This window comes from Lepus europaeus, chromosome 19 (assembly GCF_033115175.1).
Source record: "Lepus europaeus isolate LE1 chromosome 19, mLepTim1.pri, whole genome shotgun sequence".
In the NCBI taxonomy this organism is placed as follows: Eukaryota; Metazoa; Chordata; class Mammalia; order Lagomorpha; family Leporidae; genus Lepus; species Lepus europaeus.
In genome coordinates this window covers 10,658,502-10,681,949 of record NC_084845.1, presented here as the reverse complement: position 1 = coordinate 10,681,949, position 23,448 = coordinate 10,658,502, and the positions used below count along the sequence as shown (strand labels likewise).

At 53.6% G+C, this 23,448-nt stretch overlaps 1 protein-coding gene across 1 annotated transcript in view; it reads left to right on the top strand.

Annotated features, from left to right (window-relative positions):
• The first annotated feature begins 6,773 nt into the window (after positions 1–6,773).
• The window catches only part of POU2F2 (POU class 2 homeobox 2), a 66,522-nt gene continuing 49,847 nt past the window's right edge, over positions 6,774–23,448 (top strand). Inside the window, exon 1 of the mRNA XM_062176362.1 lies at positions 6,774–6,856. The gene's annotated coding sequence lies outside the window, so the exon portion shown is untranslated. The remainder of the gene's footprint in view (positions 6,857–23,448) is intronic.

Genomic DNA, 23,448 nt, shown 5'->3' with positions numbered 1-23,448 from the left:
AGAGCTGAGGGGCCACGACCAAACTGTGAGCTTTTTCCGTCTTGCACCGTTGCAATCTACTGCTTCTGTGGCATCTGCAAGAAACACAGGCTCTGGAGTCAGGAACACAGGAGGTTTGAATCCTGGCACTTCCTCTTCCTGTGCATGGTCACCAAGGCCAGCTGCTTCTCCTCCCCGGTCCTCAGAGCCACCATCTGTAACTTGGGGAGAAACCCTCTTCTAAAGCGCCCCACCCCCCACCATCTCCCAGTTCAAGGTTCTGCTGAACTCAGCTCCCAGCTCCTACAGGGAAAGGGCTCTTTTCCCCTACGTCCAGGGGCACGTGGGTGCTTGGGTACTTGGGAGATGGGATGAGGAGAGTTGAAGGCAGGCCTGCAGGGTGGTGCTGCCCACGGGCAGCACGCTGAAGGTGGCAGAGAGATGAGAGTTACATGTGGGCCCTGTGGAGGGAAGCCCCAGTGTGGGGGCCCTGCCTCAGGGGGAGACCCCAGCCCTAAGGCGCTGACTCCAGGCCCTGCTGGGCCGGGGAATCCCCCGCCCTCCCCGCCATCACTTACACCAATATTGACGGTTAATGCCGTGTCGCCACCGTGTTCAACACTCAGCGCGGCTAATTGTTTTGACTGGGAATCGGCAAGGCGATTAAACGCCATCGATTTTGCCCTGCGCGCTGCATCGATTTTTAAATTTCCTATTGATCCCGGCCCTAAATCTCCTTAACCAAGACCTCACCGTGGAGATGACAGCCGCTGATTAGCTCCGGGGTGGGGTGGGGGGAGCAGCCCTGAGGGGGGAGCAACCCCAGCTCTTTCTTACCCCCAGGGACCAGTGGTCCTGGACCCCTTCTGCCTCTGAAGGTGGAGGCCCAGTGAGGGCTCCAGGTAGAGGAGGTGGGGAGAATTGGGTGCGTCTTGGCTCCTTACCCACCCCCTCCTCCCCATCTCTTTACTGTTGAGACTTTTTTCTCTGGTCTCTGCCTGTGACTCCCTTCACTCCTCCTCTCTGTCCCCCATCTCTTCCCTTTTTTCCTCTCTCCTCCATGTCAGTCCATGTTTTTTCTGCTCCTAAACCCCAGGCCTTCCCTAATTCTATGTGTCCCCCGCTCGTCCTGTGCCTCAGTCTCCCTATCTGTGCTGGCAGATGTTCCACGACAGAAAAGTTGTCTACTAGACTTCAAAGTCCATGGCCACTGCTACTCATCCCTTCTCCATTCCCCACTCAGGAGCACACCCACAGGGACACATGGATGTCAGACGGGACTGGGCCTACTGGCTGTGTGACCTTGCCCACAGAGCTTTCCCTCTCTGGGCCATGGCTCACTGTCCACTCGTCAGTACCAGCCTGGTGGGAAGATTTTCCTGAAGTCCTGTCTCCTCTGGAATGTCTTTCCCTATCACTCAGTCCCTGGCCCCTTCTCTGAATGTCCACACCAAGCAGAGGCAAGAGTGGTCCTTATATAGGTCCAAACAGCTTTTCCAAGAAGGCTGTGCTCCCAGAAGGCAGGACACTAGGTTGCAGTAGGAGGCCCAGACCTCAGCTCCCTCACCGGTTTTGCTGCTCACCGAGCTGTGCACATCCTGGGCAGCCTTGCTGGCCGTGTGTGTACAGGGATGATACCAGCCTTGACTTTCCTCCCTGCAGGGCTGCAGAGACTCAGCGAATGCTCTTTGGAGAGGGGGTCTCCCAGTCTGCCGATTTATGAGATGGGGACACTGAGGCCAAAGGCCAGAAATGATCACTGAAGGCAACAAGTGAGCTGCTCTCTCTTCCTTGCTGTCCTGTCCACTTCTACACAGCTTGCAGAGGTGCCTTCCCAAGGACAGCTGAGTGTGTCTCTCCCTCTCCAGTGAGGCCTCAGCTGCTTGGACCAGGCTCCCCGTGCCCTGCAGGAGGAAGCTCCTGTGATCTCCAGAGCCTCTCTCCCCTCCACTTGGCTCCTTGTGCTCAGGGCAGACAAAGCCTGACAGCCTTTCCTTCCACCTGGCTCTTTGTCTTGGCTTGGATGTCACTTTTTCCCTGAGTCTTCCTGCCCCCCCCCCCGAACTTCCATAACTCCCTCTGCCTACCCCTGAGAAAGTTCAATATTTGTTGATTAACGTAATGAATAAGCAAGTAGACAAATATCAAAGTGAGAAGCATCATTGGAGCTGGCGTTGTGGCACAACAGGTTAATCCATGCTTGTGACCCCAGCATCCTGTATTGGAGTGCTGGTTTCAGTCCTGGCTGCTCTGCTTCCTATCCAACTTCCAGCTAATGTACCTGGGAAGGCAGGAGATAATGGTCCCTGCCACCCACGTGGGGACCAGTATGGAGTTCCTGGCTCTTGGCTTTGGCCTGGCCCAGCCCTAGCAGTTGAAGCCATTTGGGGAATGAACCAGTGGATGGAGGAGCTCTCTTGTCTCTCTATCTCTTCTTTGCTCTTTGCTCTCTGCTGCTTTCCCTTTCAAATAAATAAATTAATTTTTTTAAAAAGTATCATTACTATGACTTCTTTTCTTTTTTAAAAAGATTTATTTACTCATTTTAAAGTAAGAGTTACAGAGAGGCAGAGAGAGAGAGAGATCGATCTTCCATCTGCTGGTTCACTCCCCAAATGGCCACAATAGCCAGGAGCCAGGACCTTCTTCCGGGTCTCCTACAGGGGTGCAGGAGCCCAAGTATTTCCTCCAATGCTTTCCCAGGTACATTAGCAAAGAGCATCCTATGTGGAGCAGCTGGGACTTGATCTGGTGCCCACATGGGATGCCAGCACAGCAGGCAGCAGCTTTACCTGCTACGCCACAGTGCTGGTCCCACTATGACTTATTTTCATCTCCCTGCACACAGCACCCAGGTACCTAATAATGGGTAACCCTTTCATATTCCTTTCTCCTTTAATCCAGCAGCCTTTTGAGATTCAGATTGCTAATTTATCTGTTTACTCAGTCATTCATTATGTACTTATGTACATCTCAAATTTGCTAGGCCCTTTGCTAAATGCTAAAGCTTCAAGACAAAGTCTCTGCCCTTTAAGGAGCTTCCAGTCTGGTGAGAAGAGGGGCAGGCAATGTTATACCCATTTATGAGATGGGAACACTGAGACGAGAGGCTGGAAATGACCACTGAAGGCCCCAGGTGGATGGCAGGACCCGAGTTCACTAATGTGCAACTCCTGGTGGTGAGACAGGAGGAGGGTCCCTCCATGGGAGAGGGCAGTACCCTACATGCGGTGGAGACGGATTCCTGGCACCCTGACTCCACTCTCCTCTCTCTCCAGGTTCTCAGCTGGACTGGGCTGGTGGCCTGAATGTACTAGCTTTGCTGCGTCTACCCAAGAGGTAAGGCCATGTGCTCTGCTTGTTGCTTATTAAAGCCTCTGCTTCCCCATCCTTGTCCCCAGCCTCACCCTGGGGGTTGCTGCCCGTCCCTGTTCTGCGTCTGTCCCCTGAGAGGTCCAAGTCTAACCAGTGTGTGTTTTCACCGGCTGTGCGTCTTGTGGTTCTGGGTGTTGATGACTGTATGTGTATCTGCTGATGAGGGTTAGGGCTCAGTAGGAGCAGGGGCAGCTCAGTGGCTCAGATCATGGCTTTAGGGCACACCCATGTTTGAGTACCTTTTTTGTCTCTTCCTAACTGTGAGGGATTTAGGAAAGTTGTAGTCTCCACTTCCTCATCTATAAAGGGAATAATAATGGAATCCACCTGAGGCATTGTCCTGAGGCCAAAAGGAGGTAGAGGAAGAATGATCAGGTGGCTCAGTTTCCCCACCTGTCAAAGGAGGGTAATTAACAGCACCTACCACACAGAGGTGTTGTGAAGATGAAAGTTGTTCTTTGAAAGCGTGTAGCCTCGGAAAGCAGGAGCTCAAAATACAGCTGCAAGATCTCCCCTGAACAAATGAGGATTTCTGGAGCCCCTCTGTGGAGCCCCTGAGACTCCCAGACAGAAGCCAGAGTTCTGGAGTCACTCAGCTCTGTGGGAAGCAAAGGCTCTGGGGTTTGCCCTGTGTTTGCACTACTTGGCTTGGTGAGGCCCTGGCAATGAGCGTCTAGGGAAGGGCGGGGAGGGGACATCTTGGGTAGGGCTGCTCCGCCCCACTGTGCTGCCACCCCTATTCCAATCCCAGGGAGGCCACATATTGCCCTCACAGGCCTTCTACCAAGGAGTTCTTTTCTGTACCAGAAATTACAGACTCTAGGAAGCAGGCGAGAGCTATACCCCAGGGTTTGCCACCTGGTGTGATAGGGCCTGACCATGGCAGACAGGGAAATCTGTGGAGTAGGTGCTGCTTTTTAGCCCCTTGGACTGTCTCCATGCACAGATGCAACCCTGGCTTGCCAGATTTTCTGACTTTTCAAGAGAAGCCAGAAATTCATATTTTTATGTGAAATCTAATTTTTAAATGTTGGCAACAGTGCAAATTTTCAAAAACCTTGTGGTTAACACCACACATTTCAGGTCTTTGGCTCATAGATGCTACTTTTACAAAGATAGGTTAACATGATCGTGCTACAATTTCATATAGTCACAGCCCACCTGAATTCATCCAGGGACCTCTGTTTTAGCTGGCGAGGAACATGGGTGTCATAGTTACACACGTGTTCTTTTTCTGGTGTGCCTTCTCCAGGGAACCAGAGTTGCAGCTTTCCCTGGGATCCCCGTGTGCTGTGATGCCCTTCAGGTTGAAAAGAGGGTCAAGGCACTTCCAGGGTGCAGAATTAGTTTGAGGGCAGGAGGCAGGCTTTGAGGAATGTGTGACAGCTGGGCTACAGGAACACAGATGGAGGGAGCAGACAGGTCTGTGATTTTGGTTTTTTGTCTCTGAATAGTTATTCATTAATATCTCCAAGCTTCATAGACATACGTGTGACAGGTTTGGTAGCACATGACAGACAGCAGTTACATCCCAATGGGGAGGGTGACATTTATTAGGGGCCACTTATGGCTTGTTCTGGGCACTGTGATTTTAGTTCTGACTGCAGCCCTGTGAAGTATGAGTCACCCGTTAGAAAGGAAGGAGACTGAGGCATGCAGAGCCCAGGCGATCTGTCTCAGGTTGCCCAGGAGGTCGGTGGTAGAATTAGAGTCTGTACTCAGGTCTGCCTGAGTTTAAGCTCCCATTCTTCCATCCCATTAAAATATACCATAGTTTTAGAAATCTTCACAGGGTGGCAAATCTTTGTGCTTCAGGAGTGAATTTCATTTGGGAAAATACCTGATGTCTGATTTAGTGCCAACTCTGATAAACTAAGCAATGAAGAGATTGGATTATATTGGGGCTACTTGTTTGTTTTTTAAAACGGCTTATTTGAGAAACAGATAGAAACAGATAGACAAAGAGAGAGTTTCCATTCTTTGGTTCATTCTCCAAATGTCCATAATAACTGGGACTGGAACGGGAGCCAGGAGCCAGGAGCCAGGAGCCAGGAATTCAATTCAGGTTTCCCAACATGGTTGGCAGGAACTCAGTCACTTATTACATCACTGCTTCCCAGGATCTGCATTAGCAGGAAGCTGGAGTCAGGAGCCAGAGCTGGAAGTGGAGCCCAGGCGCTCTGATGTGGGATGTGCAGGACCAGGCCAAAGTCAGGAGCCAGGAATTCTTTTTTTTTTTTTTTTTTTTTTTTTTTTGACAGGCAGAGTGGACAGTGAGAGAGAGAGACAGAGAGAAAGGTCTTCCTTTGCCGTTGGTTCACCCTCCAATGGCCGCCGCGGCTGGCGCACTGCAGCTGGCGCACTGTGCTGATCCGAAGGCAGGAGCCAGGTGCTTCTCCTGGTCTCCCATGCGGGTGCAGGGCCCAAGGACTTGGGCCATCCTCCACTGCCCTTCCGGGCCATAGCAGAGAGCTGGCCTGGAAGAGGGGCAACCGGGACAGAATCCAAGGAGCCAGGAATTCTGTTTCCCATGTGGGTGGCAGAGACTGCCTCTTGGGCACATTAGCAGGGAGCTAGAATCAGAAACAGAGGCAGGACTCAATGCTACTGGTGTCCCAAGTGGTGCCACAATACTCACCTCTTCACCAACATCTTGTACAGTGTCTTAACTGCGAGACTAAACACCTACTCCCATACCTGTTGATTTTTCAATGGAAACACAGTTACACAGTGGAGAGATGACTTGCTGATGGAGTTTGTAAACTTGTCTTGAAGACTGTTGCCAAAATATCTGAAGGGCTTAAGGAAAAGTTTAACCTGCCAGAGAGATGCCTTTGAAGGAGGCCATACACTCTCACCTGCATAATTTTGTTACAAAACCACAACTACAACCAAGATTCTAATAGCCACTTGGAAGATGAGTGATTCCTCACACCTGTCTGGAGGCCCCTCCATGCTCCAGGATGGGCGGGACCCTCTGCCAGCGCCAGAGTGCTGGGCTGCCTCTGATGCTCACGCAGCTTTGGGGTTCCCCTTCCTCACCCCTTTGTGGTTCTTCCTGGGGGTCATGGCCCATCTTCTTCTGAAGGCTCCTCGGCTTTGAACAGCCTTCTTTGTCCCCCAGGCTGGGTTATACCCTCGTCCCTCCTGATCACTAGCACTGCATCTGGTTCTGTGCTTAGCGCCTCTGTCTGTCAAATTTCTTGGGAAGGAGAACTTCTCTATTTGTCTAACATGTCAATGCTCAGTCCATGGCACAGTGTAAATGTTCAGCAAGTATTTTTTGAATGAATAAGTAAGTGAGCAAACAGACACGTAAACCACATCCATCCATTTATTCCTGCAGCCAGTCTTTGCTGGGATTTGTTGTGTGCTGGGTCTTGTGCCATCGTCTAAAGATGCTGAGACGAGGTGAACCCATGTGGTCTCCAGAGTGCCCAGGTTGGTGGGGAGTCAGAAGTGAACACTACCAGCCTGAGCCAGGGCCCTGCAAGGGGCTGAGGTAGGGAAAGAGGGGTAGCTTAGCTATTCTTGGGAGAGCCCTCAAGAACTCTCTGGGTGGAGGAGGGAGTTGGGGGAGGTCCTGAAGGTTTTGGAGAAGCTAAGGAGTAGGTTATGGTTAAAGTGGGTAGCAAGGGTGGCTGGGCAGCTGGCTGTGACTCCCCGTTGGACACCGTGGATAGTGGCCTGTCCTCAGAGTCTACAGTGCCCTGGGCATTCTGTGCCCACCAAGTGGCAGGACAGCAGCAGGGCTGTGTTGCCACCTTATTTCTCCCTCCCTTCTATGCTTTCATCCTTCCACAAAAAGATAAGATGGCCTTTGATGTGGAGTGGATCTGGGGTCACTGAGATGACTCAGAGAGAAACAGACAGACATACACACCAGGGGTACACCCCAGGGCACCTGCACACTCGCATCCTAAAGGCCTCACAGGAGCTCAGCTGTGAGCAAAAGGCTCTCACCTCTGGTCTTCAAGGTGATGAGTTACCGCAGGGCAGCATAGGGAGGGACACTGAGCCCAGGTTGGGGTGCCTCCCGCAGGCAGGGGTGTAGTGTAGTAGTGTGCTCTCTGGAGCTGAGGTATAGGCTCCAAGGGCAGTGCACGTTCTACAGACAAGACCCAGAAGTGTCAGTGGGGTGAGGGGTTTGTGCAGATCCCCAGGTCCAGTCAGCCTCTTCTGAGGTGCACCTTGGGGGCTGTGGCTACAGGGCGAGGGTGTGTGGTGTTACAGGTGTTGCTGAGGGTGGGTGGGCCGGGCTGGGACAGAGCTTCAGTTGAGGGCAGCTCTTCTGCATGTGGGTGGGCTGCAGCGATGGGGTGGGACCTGCTGGGCTCGTCTGCAGTTGGCAGCTGTGTGAGTCAGCTGTGAACAGGGCCCACAGCTGTGCCATTCCTCACTGGATGTGGAGTCCAGATGCAGAGGGCTGTTTCCTGTTGTGGGGCTCTGGAGGAGGCAAGAGATTGCTTAATCCCTTTGGCCCTTTGCTCTGCCACTAGGTGGGTGACATAGCTGTGGCCTGGGAGTATCTGTCAGGGTGCACAGATGTGAAAGAGGTAAAAATGGCTCATGTTGCTGAGCAGGTTCAGGACTGATGGCTCCCTGGATCCCTGATAGTCCCATGGCAAATGAGGCCAAGTGTCCCCTGTTCTGGCAGGCATGGAGCCCAGGGGCTCTGATTCAAATAGAGGGAGCTGTTCCTCAGGACTCTTCGGAGCACTGCTGAGGATTGGGAGGCAGAGGGCAGGCCTCCGAGTCTGACCCTAGATGTCTTCAGCAGTGTGTTGGAAACTATGAGCACCTCACCCCCTTGGGGCCCCGTGGCTCACGCTGCCTTGTGGGCCTGGGCCCCTGGCTTTCCTTCTTTTCCTCTTCCTCTCCCTGTGGCTCCACTCCTGTCCTCTTCTGTCTTCCTTTTCTTGGTCTCCAGCTGTGTTCTTGGGCTCTCATTCCTCCCCAGGGGCCTCCTTTTCCTCTGGTCCTGGGATTCTGTTTCCAGGTCTTCCACATGAGTGGCGTATGGGTCGTGTCTTAGCTTCTGTCTCTGAAGAGAGCCCCACGGAGATTTAGAGTCTGGGAGTGAGTAGGGAGAGAGGAAAGGACAGGGAGAAGGGGGAAAGCCCCCGCAGTCCTCCGGGAAGCTTCCAAGGCTTCTGCTGGCACTCCTCTTGGGGCATGTGGTAAACCAGAGGGCTAGAGGGGCTGTCTGAGGGAGGGGGGTCCAGAAACATGCCAGAGGGGGACGGAGTGAGAGAGACTCAGGCAGACCCGGAGCGTGCCTGTCACAGCGACAGAGAAGTGCAGAGAGGAACGGAGCAGCAGAGAAGAGTAGACAAAGAGCCAGAGATCAGGAAACAAGTCAGGACGGGAAGCAGAGTGAGGCGCTCGGACAGACAGACACAGAAAGAGCGTGCAAGCGCATGAGAGCACCACGTGGGTGAGGGATGGAGGCCTTGGGCATGAGCAGAAAGGGCAGTGAGAAAGATCAGAGCTGGGGCAGCCAGGGAAGGTGGGCACGACTGTGGGGAGGGAAGTACACGCCTCCAGCCTGCTCTGCTGTGCCTGGCATAGTGTAAGGAGCTTGGCCAAGCCTCCAGTGTGTGGAGGATGAGGGTGGCAGGGTTTGTGGTAGGAAGGGTGTCCTGCTCCCAGCCACCCTTGTGGTCCCAAGCCCAGTCCATGCTGCAGCCAGAGGTCATGCCTGTCTGTTCTTACTGTCCTCTCCCTGCCCTGGCTCTCAGGGGCTTTAGTGCTGTGGGAAGGGCTTGGCCATCCCTGGCTTCCTGGCCTGGGGTAGGGAGAAAGCTGGGAGAGGGGTTGAGAGGGAGAGATCCCTTTTGACTTGGTCTTCCATCTGTACCTCTCTGGTTCCCATTCTGTGTTCCTCAGCCTTCTCTCTCTCTCTCTCTCTCTCTCTCTCTCTCTCTCTCTCTGTTGCTGTTCCTCTCTGAATGTTGTTTTCTCTCTTTCAATCTGCCCCTCACCGGCTCTCTACCTGTTTCCCGGTTCTCCCCTCTCTTTATCTACATCTTGTCTCTGTTCTCTTTCTGTTGAGTTTCCTCTCGCTGTCTCTCTGCTTTCTGTTTCTGTCTCTCTCCCTTGTCATGCTCTCTCCATTTGCCTTTCCTCTGCTCTTTCTCTCTGCCTTTGCCTCCTGTTTCTGTATCTGTGTCCCTTCTGGTCTCTTTCATCTTCTGTCTCTGCCTCTCTCTGTGTGTCCCTCTGTCTCTCCTCTCTGCCGCTGCGGTCTCACTCTGGTTCCTGTCTCTGGGTCTCTGGCCGATCTTCCCTGCCTCTGTGTGTGTGTCTCTCTTGCTCCCCCTCCCTTTCCCCTTTTTTTCTGTTTCTAACACCCACACTCACATCCTACCTCAGGAGTAATTGCTTTTGTCTGGGTTGGACTGGACTTGTGGTGGGGGGAGGGCGGGGGGAGCGGGTGGCGCTGGGGGGGTTGGGAGGGACGGAGGTCGCTTGGTGGAGTTAAGGTGGCATCCACCAAAGCAGGGGGTGTTGAAGAGCAGAGGTACGGCCCGCCCAAGGTGGGGTAGGGAGGGGGGTGCAGGTCCATCTTGGCAGGGGTCTGGGGTCTCTGGCAGGGAAGGGAAGAAGGCAGACAGTTCCTCACATTCGTATTTGGAGACTTTGTAGTAATAAAACCAGCTAGCCATGATCTGCTGCTCGCCCCCTCCCCCGCTCACTCAGGGTTACCGCCCTCCCCCCCCATCAAGTGCACCAAGTCCCCATGACACACACAGGGACACACCCAGAGCCTCTAGCCCAGTCGTGGAAGCACACTCGGCCTCAGCACATAGGGACACAGAGTCACGCAGACACGAGAAATCCCCCGGAATCTGACACAAAGACAGGGAGTCTCTGATGCACACAGAGACATCCGCATGGAGTCCCTGAGACACACAGGGACACCAGGACTCACACAGACACCTGCACTCAGATACACTCGCCAGCACATACGGATCACCTAGAGCCCACAGGAGCACAGCCACCCCATCAGCTGGGGACACATCTGTAAGTCCCCGAGAGACACCCAGGTCAGGGAGGCACTCATGGAAGAATACACACAGCCACGGAGTGCCCCTGGGACACACCCACAGATATGACTCAGGAGTCAGGACACTCGGGTCACACAGTCCCCAAGTCCCCAGCAGAGCTCAAGGACACATGCAAGCCCACATACATGGCAACGCAGACACCGCAGCCCTCCATGGGAATCTCCTGTCCGATGCCTCACAACCCCCACCCTCACTGCACATGGTGGGCCAGGCCTTGGGGTGAGGCCAAGTTAGCTTCCACCCACAGAGACCAAAAGGATGAGACAGGATGAGGTCCTATGTGTGAGCAGCGGGAGTGCCCGGGGGTGCCCTGCTCTTCTTTGCAGCCATTCACTGTAGCTTACCTCATCACCCCCAAGCCCTACCCTGCCCCACAGGCTCAGGGCAGTGTCTGCCCAGCCCCAAGGGTCCCTGCCCCCCCCCCCCCCCGAGCTTTGTCCCTCACATACTTTCAAAGGGCCCCATCTCCCTGAGCTGCTCCCAACTGAGGGGACGCCTGCTTTCTCCCAGGGGGCCGTTCTTCCATGTATCACAGCCCCCTTACCTGTAAGTCCCCATCCCCATCTGCTTCCCTGCCCACTCCCACACTCTCATACTCACCCCCTCTCCTGGCTGTCCAAGCTGTCAGCCTCCCTAAGCTCTCCCACTGTAGGGAGCTGGGGGACCCTGGCCCCTCAGAGCCTGGGGTAAGGGGTACATTTGGGGGTTGGGAGGCCTGGATGCGGCTCCGGGAAAGGGAAGCAAGGCAAGCAAGGGAGAGAGAGAGAGACAGAGGCAGGCAGGCAGCCAGCCGGCTTTATATCCCTGCCGTATTGATCTACCATGTCACAGCCCGGTCGATAGCCAGCCGAGAAAGAGAGGGAGAAAAGGGAGGGGAGGTTTGGGGGAGGGCAGCCGGGACCCCTATAGTCCTGGGCCCATCTGGGGTTTCCTTGGTAGGCTGGGGGGGCATGTCTGAGCTTAGTCCCCCCCGCCCCAAAGAGGCCTGCCTTGTTCTCCCCCTTCCCTCTGGCTGCGGCCCTCTTCCTGGAGCCACTGCAGCCTTGGTGGAGGAATTTAAGCACAGAATCTGCATCCCTTTCTTTCTGTCTCTCTGACCTCTCCTTACCCTTTGTGGGTGTGTCGGCTTCCCTGACTTGGCTCCCTTTGGCCTCCCTGGCAGGCTGGGAAGGTGGGAGGCCCCAAGGCCCCAGGTGGGTGTGAATTCTTCCACACTGTGTGACCGTGAGCAAGTGTGGAAACCTCTCTGAAGGCCCCTGTTCACTGTCACCAGCTTTGCACCTAGGAACACCTGTCCATGATGGTTTCCTGCCCCTGCTGATGTTCACTCTCCCACAGCTGTGCCAGGCCACTGCTACAGACAGATCACATTTAATTTATTTCTTCTGGTCCCTCACCCTGTGCACTGGCTTGGTCTTTCCTGGTCTGTAGAACTTTCTTTCATCTGCCCTAGTGTTTCAGCTGCCCCTGACCTGGGTGGGGAAGGGCAGGGAAGGAAGATATCCCTCCTCGCTAGGACAAGACCTGAGAAGGGAAGGGCTGCAGGGCAGTGCTGGGAGCCCTGGGGCTGGGCTTCCGTCCTCCATCCTAACCCTGGACCTGCTTCCCCTCTCTAGGCCTCAGTTTCTCTCCACCCCCCTCCAACTCTGCTCCAGCTTGAAGGTTCAGTATGGCTCTAGGATCTGCAGGGATTGGTGTAGATGGGAGGCAGGGCCATCAGGAGGGTGAGCCCAGGGCCAGAGGGGGTGCCTGCTGCTCTTCCCTCAACCACGACTGTGGGTCTCAGGTGCAACCCCCCCAGCCCCCAACTCCCTGGGGCTCTGGTTCTTTGTCTGTCCAGATCCTCCTCCCCTTCCAGCTCAGCCTCAGAGAGGTTGAGGAATCACCTTAGCCTTGACCCGAGGGGGAGGGCAGAGGAGGGGCAGCCGAGCCAGCCTCCCCACCCTCATCCCTACCCATGACTGTCCAGACAACCCTCTCCACCCTGCTTCCCTGAGTACCAGGCTGCCCCCACTCCTTAGCATCCTGGCTCCCTTTGTTAGGAAGGGGGAGGGGAAAGAGAGGAGCTGAGGGGACGTGGCCTGACCCCCGACCTCTCCCCCTCCCTCCTCCCATCTGGGTCCCCAGGGGCTCAGAGCCCCTTGACGGACAGTTCTGACCATCAGCTAAATGGCTCAGGGAGTGAGCAGGGGGCCAGGTAGTGGGGGAAGGGTGGAAGTCCTGACCAAGGCCTGAGCCCACTGGTGGAGGGGTGCCCCTGGGACAGGAGGAGGCCCTTAGGAGGGGATGGCAGGAAGAGATAGGGATCCATGGCAGGGGACAGACTTGGGGGGAGCCTGGCTGAAGTGGGGGATATAGAGGGAAAGTAAGGCTCATTCCAGAGCCAACAGCCCTGGAAGCCCTGTGGGTAGGGGCTCAGCCTGGGCAGGTGCCCCCACCCAGCCTGCGGCATTGGGAGTGTGGTGAGTTTTTTTAAAAAAAATTAAAAGAAAAAAAAAAAAAACAGGAGCAGGAGAAGCTGGGGGAAAAATATATAAGAAAAAATATAATAAGAACTAAGCGGTGGCTGCAGGAGAGAGAAAGGGCAGGAGGCGGGGAGGGGGGCGCAGGGGGGAGGGCGGCTCGGGCCCTGGTCGCTGCGGAGGCCGGGCCGCCGGCCTCTGCGCTGAGCCCTCCGCGTCCCCCCTGCCGGCCCCCTCCAGCCCCGATCGATCCAGTTTCTTGGCAATAAAGCATTTTTATTGTCAGCTGCCCTGAATGCCAAATGTGAGCCTGGTCCTGCTCCCCCCACCAACCTGCTTCCTACCACCCCTCCCCCAACTCTCCTCCACCCCCTCTCCTGCCGTCCCCCCACCACGGAATCAGCATCGTCCATCACCAAAGCCTTCTCCTCTTCCTCCTCATCCATGTCAGCTGCAGTCTCCGAACAGCCTCAGTAATCCACCAGGTCCTCTTTCCCACATCTAGGCCTCTGTCCTCCCCTCTCTAACCTCAAACCTGTAGGGGAGCAGAAAGAGGGGCTCTGGATGAGGGATTTGGGGGGCACAGTAATGGGCAGGAGGAGGAACAGGGATGGGCAAGCAGGGAGATGATGGCCACAGGTTGAGGGAGGTGTTGGCCAAAGGCAGGATAAGAATAGGTGGGGCATCTGCGGGCGCCAGAGGAGAGGAATCATGCCCCACCCCTGTAGACCCCCTATAGCAGCCCAGCACCTTCGTACCCCAGGGCCTATCCCTATCCCTTCCATACTGAACTTGTCTCTTTTCTTGGGGAGGCAGCTGGGTAAAAGGGGAAAGAGTCAGGGCTAAGAGTTGGACACCCCCCCCCCCCCCATGTATCAGTCTCAGCTGTGCTCTGAACAGCCACTTCAGGGGCTGGGATAACACCACACACCCCACAGGACTCCTGGTGTGAGGGGCAGCAGAGAGGGTGTTGGGGAAGCAGTTTGCAGAAGGCCCCGGTAGCCCATCCTCCCCTTCCCTCCCCTCCCCTTCTGTTCCCTTCCCTCCCCTCCCCTTCCCTCCCCTCCCCTCCCCTTCCCTTCCCTTCCCTCTCCTGCCTTTCCCTTCCCTTCTCCTCCCTTCCCTTCCGTCTCTCTCTCTGCTTTTCTTGGTCTTTGCCTCTCTTTCTCTGCACCTTTTGGTCTCTGTCCTTCTCTGACTTTACTCCCTCTCTCTTTTATTAACCCCCCCAGGACTGAAACACCCCTGTCTGCTCCTCTGTTCCTCGGCCTCAGACCTGTTATTCCTCCCCTACATCCCTCCTTTCTCTGCCTCGCTATATGCCTTCCCCTCCATGCTTGTCTACCCTGTTTGTCCTGTTTCCCTTGTCTTAACCTGCATCTCTTTTGATTTGTCCCCCTCCTGTAGCCATTGAAATAAACAGAGGCCCTGGTCTTTGGAGCGTCAGCAGAAAGCACAGAGAGAAGATCTTAAGCCCTTTTATCTTTTTCTTGGGGCGTCAGTGTTGGAGGAGTTAAAATTCATCTACACCTACAGAGAGAGCTGGAAACCTGAGAAGCGGATCCCCTCTCTCAGCCAATTATGTGCTGTGTGGCTTTGCTTCAGTCACTTGCCTGCTCTGAGCCTTGGCTTCCCCCTAAAACATGAGCTGGTCAGTTGGTGCATGTGGCTCTTGCTGTGCCTCAAGGCCCAGTGTTCTTCAGTTTCCCAAGGAGAGTCAGAGGCAGCCTGGGGGGGGGTCCTCGCCCTGGAGAAGTGATCTTCCCTCTATCTGGGTACCTCCCAGACTGCCGTCCTGCCCTTTCACCTCCTCCTGCTGGCTGGAGAGTGGGCAGCCTGGGATGCCAAGATCTTTCCTCTTGGTCTGGGCAGACAAGTAACCTGTGTCAAGGAGCGTGGGAAATGGATTGCATACCGTGGGCCCTGCCTCCCTTGTTGGCTCTCCAGGGCAGTGGCTACAGTGTCACTGGTCCCTAGCTCAGTGTCTGCTACATGGATGGGATTCAAAAGCAATCTGTGGAGTGAGTGAGGAAGAACCCGCAATGGGAAGGACTTGTGGGTGTGACACTGGGAGTGGCCTCACCTGAGGGCCTGGGAAGAGGGAGGAGCAGAGGGTGTCAGATGTCTCTAGGTTCAACTGCGGGAAAGTTGGCAGATGCAGGGTATTCAGAAGGAGGAGTCTGCGATGACTTTGCAAGCTGCTCCCCTTCATCCCCTTCAGCCCCAGCCCACAACCAGCAAATCTCCACATTGGTGCAGCATCCACATGCCTGAGGCCTCACAGCTGCCTGGTTGGTGAGGGGCAGTGTTAGGTCTCTCTGACTCATGGGAAGGGACCATCTGTACAACAAAGGTTGCGTATAGACACTTGTACCTACCTATGTGTCCTGGGCTTGCTTATGCCTAAAACAGTTCTTACCTTTCACTGGTTATGAAATTTTTGTACTACCTTCAGATAGTAGTTTTGCAGTTAATAAGTTAGATAATTGTTTTCCAGTTAGTAAAGGTCCTTGCTAACACAAGAAAGAAAGATCCCTCTGGCCATGTGGGCAGGGTCCCAGGGTCCTGGGATAGAGCCAATGTTGTCACGATTGGCTGAGTATGGGACTCTGGCTGAGGCAAGGGCCCTGGGGCAGAGAATGGAGAGGTGGGCTGGCGATCAGGGGACCCTTTGCCTGTAGAGATCACTCTGGCTGCCTGAGGATGGTACCCCTGGGCAGGGCCTGTGCTTGGGAATCTGTGACGCGTTGAAGCTTCCCACTTCCTGCCTTAGCAGCTGAGCAAAGATTTGGGAGTCCCTTTCTGTCTGGCTCCAGATGCCCCTACTTTGAGAGAGGTATTTCCTGACTGACCTGCCCCCCGAAGCCTCATTTCCTTTGCCCGTGCCCTTCGCTTGTGCGGAAGAGTGGCAGTCCTAACAGCTGACTGTGGGCTGCTGTTTGTGCGGAGCACTCACCCTGACCGCTCTAAGTGCCAGGTGTTATCATTCCTGCTTTGCCAATGGGGACATTGAGGCTCAGAGAAGGCAAATGTCTTGCTCATGGTCACCATCCAGTGAAAGGCAGAACCAGTACTGCCTTTGGGTCCATTGGCTCTGGTCAGCCTTCTTCATCTGTTCAATGCAGAAATGTAAGTCAGGAGCTCACTAGTGGGGGCTGGCATTTTGGCACAGCAGATTAAGCCACCACTTGCAATGTCGGCATCTGGTATTGGAAAGTCTGTTCAAGTCCTGGCTACTTTGCTTCAAGCCAACTTCCTACAAATGTGCCTAGGAAAACAGCAGAAGATAACTCAAGTACCTGGGTCCCTACCGCCCACATGGGAGACCTGGATGGAGTTGCTGGATCCTTGCTTCAGCCTGGCCAAGACCTAGCTGAAGGGCCGGCACCGCGGCTCACTAGGCTAATCCTCCGCCTTGTGGCGCTGGCACACCGGGTTCTAGTCCCGGTCAGGGCACTGGATTCTGTCCCGGTTGCCCCTCTTCCAGGCCAGCTCTCTGCTGTGGCCAGGGAGTGCAGTGGAGGATGGCCCAAGTGTTTGGGCCCTGCACCCCATGAGAGACCAGGAGAAGCACTGGCTCCTGCCATCAGATCAGCGCGGTGCGCTAGCTGCAGTGCACAGGCCACGGCGGCCATTGGAGGGTGAACCAACGGCAGAAAGGAAGACCTTTCTCTCTGTCTCTCTCTCTCACTGTCCACTCTGCCTGTCAAAAAAAAAAAAAAAAAAAAAAGACCTAGCTGATGCTAGGAATTTGAGGAGTGAACCAGTGAGTAGAATCAGTCAATCAATCTCTGTCATTCTGCCTTTCAAATAAACAAATAAATAAATTTTTAAAAATTTAAGATTTATTGTATTTATTTGAAAGGCAGAGTGAGACAGACACACACACACACACATACAGAGAGAGAGAGAGGGAGAGGGAGGGAGAGGGAGAGGGAGGAGTGGCAGAGAGGTCTTCCATACGCTGGTTCACTCCCCAAGTGGCCAAATTGGCCAGGGATGGGCCAGACCTAAGCCAAGACCAGAAGCTTTTTCTGAGTCTCCCATGTGAGTGCAGGGGCCCAAGCAGTTGGGTTTTCCTCCGCTGCTTTTCCAGGCACATAGCAGAAAACCAGATGAGAAGAGGAGCAGCCAGGACTCAATTGGCACCCATATGGGATGCCGGCATCATAGGCAGTGGCTTTATCAGCTACACTACAGTGCCAGCCCCTAAATATTTTAAAATAATTATTTATTTTTATTTGAAAGGCGGAGTTACAGAGAAGCAGAGAGAGAGGGAGAGAGAGAGGGAGAGAGAGAATCTTCCATCTGCTGGCTCACTCCCCAAAGAGCCACAACAGTCAGAGCTGTGCTGTTCTGAAGACAGGAGCCAGATTCTTCTTCCAGATTTCCCAAGTGTGCAGGGACCCAAGGACTTAGGCCATCTTTTGTTGCTTGCCCAGGCACATCATTAGGGAGCTGGATTGGAAATGGAGCAGCTAGAACCCGAACTGGTGCCCATGTGGGATGCTGGCACCGCAGGCAGCGGCTTTACTTGCTATGCCACAGCGCTGGCCCAACCTAAATGTTTCTTAAAAACAGCCCATTGCTAGGGAGTTGCTAAGGAAACATGACTGCCTTGGTGTGAGGGATTCTAACCTGGCTCTATCATGGACTCACTGTGACACTGTGGCAGGTGGATTCTCCTCTCTCAGCCTTGGTTTCCTCCTCTGGGTTATAACCACCACCTCAGAGAAGTCATGAAATAGAAGATGTACAATGGAAATAACATTCCCTGTCAAATGGCTGTGCCCTTCCATCTTGCGTTCTCTGAGTCCTGCCGTCTTCTAGGTTTTAGCTTTTTCAGGCTTTTAGGTTTGTAGAGCATTTTTCCCAAAGCACTGTCGATATTCTTTCTCTGTTTGGACTGTCACCACTACCTTACAGGGGAGCAATTATTACCTTGATTTTACGGAATGGAAACCGAGGCTTAGAAGACTCGAGTGCTCTGCCCCGGATGATCATCCTGGGAAGCATCCATTCACTTCACACATTCTATGTGTGTCAGGTGTGACGTACCGCGTGCTGGGTGTGTGCTGAGCACTGGGGATATGGCAGTGCACAAAGCTAGCACTGCTGACCACGTGGAGCGAACAAACTAGAGGGAGTGTAGATCTTTGGGTGTAAATGTCAGAAAGAGTTGGCAAGACATTTAAGCTGAGCCTTGATGAGTCAGATTTAACTAGGCTAAGAGCAGAGGGGAAGGGATAGGCAAAGGTCCTGGGTTCCACGCAGAGTTTGGTTTAAGGAACAAAGGAGGCAGCGTGACTTGGAGCAGGGTAGGTAAAGGAGAGAGTCATGGAGGAAGAGAGAGGTATCAATAGGAGGCAGATCACACTGGACTTTGTAGGCTGGGGTAAAGCGGTTTAGGTTTAATTCCCAAATGTGTGGGAAGCCCCGGGAGCGCCTTCAGCAAGGGAGCGAGGCTGCCAGATTATGCTTTAGAAAGACCCTGGGTGCTGGGGAAAGGCTGTCAGGGTCAGGCATGAAGCAGGGGAAGGCTGCTGCAGTCACTCAAGCCAGAGATGGTGGTGGCCTGGGGTGAGGGAGTGGAGGAATCAGAGGACACTTCTGGAATTGGTGAGAATATTGAGGCTCAAAGAAGCAGAGAGCAGGGCAAGGCACTGAGCGCCTGTGTGCCTGAGCTGCTCCTCCCACCAAGGCAAATGCTGCCCTTTCTCTAGGAGGCTGAGACCAGGGTTGCATCCATTGTGTGGTTTCTGTGTGAGCCCCAAAGTGCCTGTGGACCTTGGAACTGAGAGTTTGTTGCTGGACCAAGATCCTGCGTGGAAGTGAGAGGACCCTGTCTTAGGAAACTCCATGGAGGAGGTGAGCTTGGAGCAAGGTGGTGTCGGGCACTCGTGGATCTGAAGGTGTTGGTTTCTGTGACGGCTGGATGTGCTGTGTGAGCTTGGAGGATCTACTAGGGCCCCACAAAGTGGGGGTGGGGAATACTGTTTAATCTCCTCCTCAGAGTTGGGACTCAAGGTAGGCAACTAATGTGAAAGCTCTTAGTGAATGGCTCATGTTGGCAGGAGGCCAAGCCGGGGACAGAGATAGTAGATGTGTGGCTGTCTCAGATGCGAAGCCCAGGTCCAGGTCCAGTGTTTGCTGCTGAGCTGAAGAGAAGAGGTGGTCGAGGGTTTGAGGGAGAGCAGGAGAACGGTGATGGCAGCATGGACTTCGGAATCCAACTGCCTGGGCCAGTACTGGCTCCATCTGTGTGACTCCAGGCAAATGATTAACCTTACCGAGCATCAGTGTCTTCATCTGTAAAACAGGGAGCTTAGCAGAGGCTTGGCCTTTTTCTTTTCCACTCCCAGCCACCTCCTGGTGAAACCAGGTGTGCACTCCCTTTGGCTGCCTTTTGCCATTTGTGCAAGGCGTTGTTTTCTTTACCAATTAGATGCTGAGTGCCCCCGTGTTTCAGGTGCTAGGGACGCAGTGGTGAACAGGATAGACACAAGTCAGTGTGATGATTGTTGTGTTCTGATCTGAATGTTGAGTAGGGGCTTTTCATTAGCACATTATTTAAAACAAATAAACAGATGATTAATGAAAGAGTGCTCTGTCCTGCCCAGTGATGGGAGAATGCCATGACCAAGGCCAGAGTTGGGCTGATCTGAAGCCAGGCTCATCCAAAGCCAGGAGCCAGGAACCTCTTCTGGGTCCCCCATGATGGTGCAAGGGCCAAAGAGCTTGGACCATCTTCCACTGCCTTCCCAGGCCATCAGCAGAGAACTGAGTCAGAAGAGGGGCAGCCAGGACTTGAGCTGGTGCCCATATGGAATGCCGGTGCCACAGACGGAAGCTTAGCCTGCTATGCCACAGCGCTGGCCCCAATAAATAAATAAATAAAATAAATAGATCTTAAAAAAACCAGGACAGCCTTGCTTCCTATCCTGCAGCCCTGACACCAAATGCAGGGAAGATATGGATTAAACAGGCACACAGCACAGAAACTTGAATATTAAAAGCAAAAATGCATTCTGGTAAGAGCTGGTATGGTGAGAAGGGAGGTAGGATGATAAAAAAACACAACACTCTGTGGAGTGGATGTTTATGTGGAATTCTGCAGTAAGCGAGGGAACAAACCATGGGAACATCTGGGAAAGACAGCACCAGGCAGGGAGGAGAGCAAGCACAATGGGCATGAGGCCAGGAGGAACTTGGGCTTGGGCTGCAGGAACAGAAAGGCAGGAAGCTGGCATGGAGGAAGTGATTGTGGGGCTGGGAGCAAGCAGCAGGAGAGCAGCTGAAGTGGGCGGAACCGGGACACAAGGCGGGGCCGAGGGGCAGCCTTTTAGAATGAGTCAAGGGGCTGCTGGAGCTGTTAGTACCCTGGACAGCAGCCTGGCCCCTAGGAGCGCTTGTGGCGATGGGGCGCACCCTACCGAGGAGGGACTTCTGTAAAGTCTGTTTCTGGGTGTGAAATGGAGTAAGGGAGGCAGTAAGCACGACTGACCCCTGACCAAAGGAAGTGTATGGTCACTAGACCAGACACACATGTGATTTTGTCCATTTTTTATAAGACTTGTTTATTTGAAAGAGTTACACAGAGAGGAAGAGAAGGAGGGAGAGAGGGAGGGAGAGAGAAAGGGAGAGGGAGAGGGAGAGGGAGGGAGAGGGAGGGAGAGGGAGGGAGGGAGGGAGGGAGAGAGAGAGAGAGAGAGAGAGATCTTCCACATGCTGGCCACAATGGCCAGGGCTGGGCCAGGCAGAAGCCAGGACCCTGGAGTTTCTTCCGAGTCTCCCACATGAGTGCAGGGATCCAAGTATTTAGGTCGTCTTCTGCTGCTTTCCCAGATACATTAGCAGGGAGCTGGATCTGAAGTGGAGCAGCCGAGTCTTGAACTGGCACCCATATGGGATGCCAGTGTCACAGGCAGAGGCTTAACCTGCTATGCCACAATGCCAGCCCTGCTTTGTCCAGATTTTAAATTAAGTGAGCACTTATTTTATTTGAGAGGGAAAGAGACAGACAGATCTTCCCATATTCTGGTTTACTCCCCAAATGTCTGCAATGATAGGGCTCACACCTAGGTGGTAGGGTCCAATCACTTCTGCTGTCACCTGCTACCTCCCAAGGTATGCATTAGCTGGAAGCTGGAATCGGGAGCCAGAGTCAGGTATCAAACCCAGGCACTCTGATATGGGATGACAATGCCCCAAGCAATGTCTTTTATATACAAATAAAGATTTATTTACTTATTTAGAAGTCAGAGTTGCAGGAAGAGCAAATGAAAGATCTTCCCTCTGCTGGTTCACTTCCCAAATGGCCACAACAGTAGGGACTGGGCAGACTGAAGTCAGTAGCCTCATCTGGGTCTCCCATGTGGGTGGAAGGGAGCTGCATCAGAAGTGGAGCAGCTGGGACATGAACTGGTGCCCAGATGGAATGCTGGTATTGCAGGCAGCAGCTTTACCTGCTACTCCACAGTGTGAGCCCCTCCAGCAGGGTGTTAACCACTGTGTCAAACACCTGACCCAAATGCACAATTTTGTCTATTTGTCTATTTTTAATCTGTGTGTGTTTTTTTTTCTTTTTTCTTTTCTTTTTTTTTTCTTTTTGACAGGCAGAGTGGACAGTGAGAGAGAGACAGAGAGAAAGGTCTTCCTTTTCCGTTGGTTCACCCTCCAATGGCTGCCGTGGTAGGCGCACTGCGGCCGGCGCACCGCGCTGATCCAATGGCAGGAGCCAGGTGCTTATCCTGGTCTCCCATGGGGTGCAGGGCCCAAGTACTTGGGCCATCCTCCACTGCACTCCCTGGCCACAGCAGAGAGCTGGCCTGGAAGAAGGGGTAACTGGGACAGGATCGGTGCCCCAACCGGGACTAGAACCCGGTGTGCCGGCGCCGCAAGGTGGAGGATTAGCCTAGTGAGCCGCGGCGCTGGCCTAATCTGTGTGTTTTAAAATTTATTTTTTTAAAAATATTTATTTGTGTATTTTGAAAGTCAGAGTTACAGGGGCCAGTGCCGTGGCACAGTGGATTAAAGCCCCAGCCTGCAGTGCTGGCATCCCATATGGGCACTGGTTCAAGTCTCAGCTGCTCCACTTCCAATCCAGCTCTCTGCTAATGTGCCTGGGAAGGCAGCAGAAGATGGCTCAAGTCCTTGGGCCCCTGAAACCATGTGGAAGACTCAGAAGGAACTCCTGGCTCCTGGCTTTGGATTGGCTCAGCTCTGGCTGTTGCAGCCATCTGGGGGAGTGAATCATTGGATGGAAGACCCCTCTCTCTTTGTGTAACTTTGTCTTTCAAATAAATTAAATAAATCTTTAAAAAAAAGTTACAGAGGCCGGCGCCGTGGCTTAACAGGCTAATCCTCCACCTTGTGGCGCCGGCACACCGGGTTCTGGTCCTGGTTGGGGCGCCGGATTCTATCCCGGTTGCCCCTCTTCCAGGCCAGCTCTCTGCTATGGCCCGGGAAGGCAGTGGAGGATGGCCCAAGTGCTTGGGCCCTGCACCCGCATGGGAGACCAGGAGAAGCACCTGGCTCCTGGCTTCGGATCAGCGAGATGCGCCGGCCGGAGCGGCCATTGGAGGGTGAACCAACGGCAAAAGGAAGACCTTTCTCTCTGTCTCTCTCTCTCACTATCCACTCTGCCTGTCCAAAAAAAAAAAAAAAAACTTAAAAAAAGTTACAGAGAGAGACACCCCAAGTGGCATTTTAACCCCTATGCCAAATACTCACCCCAAATATATAGTTTATTTATTTATTCATCTGTGTTTTAAAAAATTTATTTAATTTTTTAAAGATTTATTTATTTTTTTTAAAAGATTTTATTTATTTATTTGAGAGGTAGATTTACAGACAGTGAGAGGGAGAGACAGAGAGAAAGGTCTTTCATCTGCTGGTTCACTCCTTAAATGGCTGCAACGGCCAGAGCTGAGCTGATCCGAAGCCAGGAGTCAGGGGCTTCTTCTGGGTCTCCCACCTGGTTGCAGGGACTCAAGCATTGGGCCATCCTCCGCTGCTTTCCCAAGTGAACTAAGAGAGAGCTGAATTGGAAGAGGAGCAGCTGGGACTCGAACAGGTGCCCATATGGGATGCCGGTGCCACAGGTGAAGGATTAACCTACTGCGCCATAGCGCTGGCCCCCTAAAGTTTGATTTATTTATTTTGAAAGTGAGAGTTACAGAGAGAGAGGGAGGAAGAAGGAGAGAGAGAGAGAGAGAGAGAGAGAGAGAGAGAGAGAGAGAGACATCTATCTATCTGTTGGTTTACTCCTCAGACCGGGACCCAAGCACTTGAGCAATCCTTTGCTGCTTTCCCAGGCCATTAGCAGGGAGCTGGTAGAAGTGGAGCAGCTGAGACTTGAACCAATGCCCATATGAGAGAGATGGCAGCATCACAGGCAGCAACTTAACCCATTGTGCCACAATGCCAGCCACCACAAATGTATAGTTTAATGAGCCTTGATGGAGCAAATGTGTGTGATCAGCACTCTGGTAGAGCCCCGCCCTGTGTGTACCCCCCTGAATGTGTGCCGTCTCCTTGCTGGAGGGAATCTCAAGCCTCAC